The sequence below is a fragment of the Salmo salar genome, chromosome 16 (genome assembly GCF_965601325.2).
Source record: "Salmo salar chromosome 16, fSalSal1, whole genome shotgun sequence".
In the NCBI taxonomy this organism is placed as follows: domain Eukaryota; kingdom Metazoa; phylum Chordata; class Actinopteri; order Salmoniformes; family Salmonidae; genus Salmo; species Salmo salar.
The window spans coordinates 53323981-53331323 of record NC_138306.1 but is presented as its reverse complement, the minus strand read 5'-3'; positions in this window follow the sequence as shown (position 1 = coordinate 53331323).

Below are 7343 nucleotides of genomic sequence, written 5' to 3'. Positions count from 1 at the left end.
CAAATTATCCCCCCCCCCCCCTCAATCTACACACAATACCCCACAATGACAGCGAAATCAGGTTTTGACATTTTTGTAGATGTATTACAAATAACAGAAAAACCTTATTTATATAAGTATTCAGACCCTTTGCTATGAGACTCGAAATTGAGCTCAGGTGCATCCTGTTTCCATTGATCATCTTGGAGATGTTTCTACAACTTGATTAGAGTCCACCTGTGGTAAATTAAATTGATTGGACATGATTTGGAATGGCACACGTCTGTCTATACAAGGTCCCACAGTTGACAGTACATGTCAGAGCAAAAACCAAGCCATGAGGGTCGAAGGAATTGTCCGTAGAGCTCCAAGATCGGATTGCGTCGAGGCACAGATATGGGGAAGGGTGCCAAAATTTTCTGCAGCATTGAAGGTCCCCAAGAAAACAGTGAACTCCATCATTCATGAATGGAAGAAGTTTGGAACCACCAAAAGTGTTCTTAGAGATGGCCGCCCAGCCAAACTGAGCAATCGGGGGAGAAGGGTCTTGGTCGGGGAGGTGACCCGATGGTCACTCTGACAGAGCTCCAGATTTCCTCTGTGGAGATGGGAGAACCTTCCAGAAGCACCACCATCTGTGCAGAACTCCACCAATCAGGCCTTTATGGTAGAGTGGCCAGATGGAAGCCACTCCTCAGTAAAAGGCACCACTGCCCACTTGGAGTTTGCCAAAAGGCACCTAAAGGACTCTCAGACCATGAGAAACATGATTCTCTGGTCTGATGTAACCAAGATTGTACTCTTTGGCCTGAATGCCAAGTGTCACTTCTGTCAGAAACTTGGCACCATCCCTACGGTGAAGCATGGTGGTGGCAGAATCCTGCTGTGGGGATGTTTTTCAGCGGCTGGGACTGGGAGACTAATCAGGATCAAGTGAAAGATGAACAAAGCAAAGTCCTTGATGAAAACCTGCTCCAGAGCTCTCAGGACCTCAGACTGGGGCATAAGTTCACCTTCCAACAGGACAATGACCCTAAGCACACAGCCAAGACAACGCAGGAGTGGCTTCGGGACAAGTCTCTGAATGTCCTTGAGTAGCCTAGCCAGAGCCAGGACATGAACCCGATCTAACATCCTGAAAATAGCAGAGCAGAGATGCTCCCCATCCAACCTGACAGAGCTTGAGAGGGTCTGCATAGAAGAATGGGAAAAACTCCCCAAATACAGGTGTGCCAAGCTTATAGCGTCATATTCAAGACGACTCGAGACTAATCGCTGTCAAAGGTGCTTCAACAAAGTACTGAGTAAAGGGTCTGAATACTTACGTAAATGTGATTTTAGTGTATTTTTTTATACATCTGCAAAAATGTATAAAAACCTATAATAAGAAATGGCATTGGTCTATTGCTGGGAACATGTCGGTTGAACCTTTACTATTTGGACATTTGAGATTAAAGAGGGCAGGATTTTGCTTGGTTGAACCTTTACCATTTGAACAGTAGTGATTAAAGAGGGCAGGATTTTGCTTGGTTGAACCTTTACCATTTGAACAGTAGTGATTAAAGAGGGCAGGATTTTGCTTGGTTGAACCTTTACCATTTGGACATTAGAGATTTAAGGATGGGGAAGATTTTGGGACAGCTAGCTAATTTTAAAAAAAGCAGTTGTAGTGTTCAATCTCACATTGTGTCAGGTATCCTGCTAATACTTGCCAATTACCTATGCCAGAAATAAAACTATACTGTCACATTGTATTTACACTACATTGCTCAGGACATCTCACAAAAGTGTAGCTATTGGTTAAGTTAAAGTGTGCAGAAATGTGCATATTAAATGAGCAGTGGGTGATTGAGCTAGCTCTGTTCTCTGAAGCTTCCATAAATTGGTTAGTCAGCACTGCCTAGTGAACCATCACAGACCTGAACCGAGGAGACAGTTTCATAGAATTTTCAAGGGCCCTGCGTTACGGAGAATTCCCTTAACACATAAGGTCTTCAGAAGGTGAGTCCTTACAGGATAGAATGCATTTAGGGTCACATAGTAGAACTCACAATCCATATGGCCATACAAGGGCAACACAATAGGTAACACACTTCAATCTAGGGGGAATGAGATCACTGAACCCAGTGTTCTGTTACAGATACAGATTAGGTCAAATGTATTGATACTCTTGCACTTGTGCATTGGAGCAGAATGCTCTGTTTTTCCGATTTAAAAGTTGAATGTATTGGGGTTTTTTTACCCTGTAGACCCTGCTGCAACTTTGCACAGGTGAAATAAATTACACAGTTAACCAGTATCATTGCCTCCAACCAAATTCATCTGAATTTTAAATAATTTAGTCCAGGCCATTTAGCTTTTTTTATATATATTCTTAGTGCTGTGCAATACACATGTAAACACAAAAGGTTTTTTCCAATTTCAACTTATTTTAGAATAAATAGGGAATCATCAAGGATGCCTATATATTTGATCGCATCTGAAGGTAATTTAATCCTCAGAAAAAATCTGTGATGTAAGAGAGACATTTAGTGCTAAACACATTCACACTATTGACTACAACCGCACAGAGGCAGTGTTCCATTCCCAATTAGGACTATCACATGCATCAACGTCAAAATAGCTCCATTACGTGACAAATGTAAATACATTTTTTCTAAAAGAATAATAGTTTCCCAGAAAATAAGCTACAGAAGCACACCATAACGATACTAAAAATGTATGCACACGACTGTAAATTGTATTGGATAAAAGTTTCTGCTAAATGGCATATATTATTATGGAACATAAATAATAATTTATTTTTATTATAATGCATTATTATGATATTACAACCTTTGTTTAAACAATAATTGAAAGAAGGCTAAATAATTAGGCTACATTGATTTCTGTGTAAAAAGGGAAATGAAGGTGATTGGTAAAGGAAACATAAAACAGTTTACCTAATTGTGGTTCTGTGGTGGTGTGGGCGGGGCTTGAATTGAGATTCTTAGTCATGCATCAATCTCAGAATGAGTGCAAGAGATAGATGGGGAGATAAATGGAGACCAAACTGGAGGGTTGGAAAATGTCATCATAGAATCAATTTGACAGTGCTATGTGATGGTATTGCTCATCTGCATTGTAAATTCCCAATGAGAAACTCAAGGAGAGAGAGCTATGCATTTTGATTTAAGACTGAGTACGTGTCATTCTTTCCACCAAGGGAGATTAGCTCCTATTTTTTGAATTTGAAAATAAAACCACTGCCATCTGCCCTTAGGGTAATTGCTATTCAGTGAGACTATGATCTGTTTTCTGAAATGTTATTTATGACTAACTTGAGTTGTGTGCCAAAATTGTCAACCAAAATAAAAGTGCTTTTAGTAGTTACTTGGCATTTGCAGTACATCCAACAGCAATTTGTCTAATTGTCTTAAATGTCCTGCTCTTTAAAAGGAGCTTCCTTACGGCTCACCGTTACACCTTTTCTATCCGAGTCGTCTGACTTTCCAATTCCACCTAGAAATAACGGCAGTGTGAAACGTGTTATCGTCAGTCAGCAATTATAAAAAAGGCACAGAACTAGTTGGAGGATGACCTCGCTCATGATTGAGACAACGCTGAAATCATTGTCTATTTGAGAAACAAATGATATGGATGAAAGGATGCGCAATCCATTTGCAGAGAACATACTAGGTTTCATTTTATTTGTAATCAGAAAGAGATAGGTGCTAATGGTGTTTGCTCATGTGCAAATATTTTAACTATAGGATTTAACATTGTTATCAAATTAGAGTGCAAAATATTAAATCATCTGAACAGAGCAAGAGTGTTTCTTACATTGTCCTCCTTTACATGCCTCCTTTAGATACAACACTCAAAACCAATCCTCAAAAAGGCAGCCGTTTAAAAAAAAAACTCAGCACATTTTCACTTGACTAAGAAGAACACCACAAAAAAAAAACATATTCACCAAACTTGACCAGTGTTTGTTGAGATTGCGAACATACATTTTAATTCTGTTGTTCGCAAAGTATAAACATATAGCATGACAGAGGATGACTGTAATGCGCAATTATGATTAGGACTCTACTCTCTGATATTGACAAGAACAGATATGTACTGTATGTAACAAATGCATAATCCAAAATGAATTGCTGTGGGGGGGGGGGTTCTCTTCTGCTTTGCTAATATTCCATTGTCTAATAGATTACTGTAATACATTCCATTTACGTGAAAAATAACACTTGTATCCAAAGGGTAATCAACCCTGACATTGGCCATGCCAAAATATTTTTTCCCCAGGTGCATGAACATTGGATGAGAACCTCTGGCCAAATGCTAAACAGGCTTGATGCAAACTAGAACTTCCTAAACGTTCTATTTCTTTCATTTGATTACACTACACCTATGTTGTACTTATCTGAAAAATATATTATTTTCATCAATGATTGTGGAAGACGTCTTCAATGATCACACCTGGGATAGAAATGATGGAAATGTGATTCAATCAATTTTGATGGGTAGTGCAAAGGGTATAGCCTAATCTGAAAACAATTTAATGTACTATAATATACAGTACTTTGGCATATCACTTTCAGCACTTCAAAAGGGCAATTTTGAAACATGTATCTTGCATTTTTTGCTATTGGATTGTGTTTTGTTGATTAAACCAAAATGTTCTCATTATATTTCACAGTTAACTTGTATTTTTGATCAATGGTTGTGTGGTGAAAGATGTCTCCAAAGAAAAGGAATGCACAATGAAAAGTTTTGAATGTAAGACGCTACGTTACAAGAGAAACTGTAATAAGCTTAGAAACCACGAGGGTCACAATACATTAGTCTGCCATATACAGTTGCTTCCATTCTAATTAGTATGCAGCTGGTTCTCTACAGACGAGTGGTAGCTCCTACTGTTCCACACCAGCTCCAACCTACAAAAAAAAACTGACTTTTGAAACATTGAGGAATAATATTAAGCATTACTTATTTCTTTAAGGATCACACCCCACACACACGCCACTGTGTTCTTGGGGACCTTCAATGCTGCAGACATTTTTTGGTACCCTTCCCCAGATCTGTGCCTCGACACAATCCTGTCTCAGAGCTTTACAGACAATTCCTTCGACTTCATGGCTTGGTTTTTGCTCTGACATGACCTGTCAACTGTGGGACCTTATATAGACAGGTATGTGCCTTTCCAAATCTTGTCCAATCAATTGAATTTACCACAGGTGGACTCCAATCAAAGTTGTAGAAACATCTCAAGGATGATCAATGGAAACAGGATGCACCTGAGCTCAATTTTGAGTCTCAAAGCAAAGGGTCTGAATACTTGTGTAAATAAGCTATTTCTGTTTTTAATACATTTGCAAACGTTTCTAAAAAACTGTTTTCACTTTGTCATTATGGGGTATTGTGTGTAGATTTATGAGAAAAAAAGTATTTAATCCATTTCAGAATAAGGCTGTAATGTAACAAAATGTGGAAAAAGTCAATGGGTCTGAATACTTTCCGAATACACTGTACACTGTACACTGTACACACACACACACACACACACACACACACACACACACACACATAGTACCAGTCAACAGTTTTGACACACCTACTCATTCCAGGGTTTTTCTTTAGTTTGACTATTTTCTACATTGTAGAATAATAGTGACATCGAAACTATGAAATAACACATATGGAATCATGTAGTAACCAAAAAAGTGTTAAACAAATCAACATATATTTTATACTCTTCAAAGTAGCCACAGCTTTGCACACTCTTCGCATATATTGGAAAATAGTAAAAATAAAGAAAAACCCTTGAATGAGTAGGTGTGTCCAAACTTTTGACTGGTATTCATACAGTTGAAGTCGGAAGTTTACATAGACTTAGGTTGGAGTCATTAAAACTCATTTTCCAACCACTCCACAAATTTCTTGTTAACAAACTATAGTTTTGGCAAGTCGGTCAGGACATCTACCTTGCACATGACAAGTTATTTTTCCAACAATTGTTTACAAACAGATTAATTCACTGTATCACAATTCCAGTGGGTCAGAAGTTTACATACACTAAGTTGACTGTGCCTTTAAACAGCTTGGAAAATTCCAGAAAATGATGTCATGCCTTTAGAAGCTTCTGATGGGCTAATTGACATAATTTGAGTCAATTGGAGGTGTACCTGTGGATGTATTTCAAGCCCTACCTTCAAACTCAGTGCCTCTTTGCTTGACATCATGGGAAAATATAAAGAAATCAGCCAAGACCTCAGATAAAAAAAAATTGTAGAACTCCACAAGTCCAGTTCATCCTTGGGAGCAATTTCACCTGAAGGTACCACGTTCATCTGTACAAACAATAGACAATACAAACAGTACAAACTATACAAACAGTAAGCAAGTATAAACACCATGGGACCACAAAAGCCATCATACTGCTCAGGAAGGATTCTGTCTTCTAGAGATGAACGTAATTTGGTGCGAAAAGTGCAAATCAATCCCAGAACAACAGCAAAGGACCTTGTGAAGATGCTGGAGGAAACAGGTACAAAAGTATCTATATCCACAGTAAAACTATATCGACATAACCTTGAAGCAACATCTCAAAACATCAGTCAGGAAGTTAAAGCTTGGTCGCAAATGGGTCTTCCAAATGGACAATGACCCCAAGCATACTTCCAAAGTTGTGGCAAAATGGCTTAAGGACAACAAAGTCAAGGTATTGGGAGTGACCATCACAAAGCCCTGACCTCAATCACATAGAAAATGTGTGGGGAGAACTGAAAAAGTTTGTGTGTGCAAGGAGGCCTACAAACCTGACTCAATTATTCCCGCTCTGTCAGGAGGAATGGGCCAAAATTCACCCAACTTATTGTGGGAAGCTTGTGGAAGGCTACCTGAAATGTTTGACCCACGTTAAACAATTTAAAGGCAATGCTACCAAATACTAACTGAGTTTAAATGTATTTGGCTAAGGTGTATGTAAACGTCCAACTTCAACTGTACTGTATGCATGTATACACACACACACACACACACACACACACACACACACACACACACACACACACACACACACACACACACACACACACACACACACACACACACACACACACACACACACACACACACACACACACACACACACACACACACACACACACACACACCGCACACTAAAGTCTCTGAAACAGTTCTTTGCAACACAGTCCAACAGGATTCCACTGGCAACACACACAGATGAGATTCTGTCAATTGGCATATAATCTACAGATGGTATTGTTCCTGTACAAATCCATGTGTCAAGTCTTGGTGCAAAACAACAATTCACTTAGTGTATTTCAGCAAATGGTGACCTCAAATCAAGTTGCACTGAA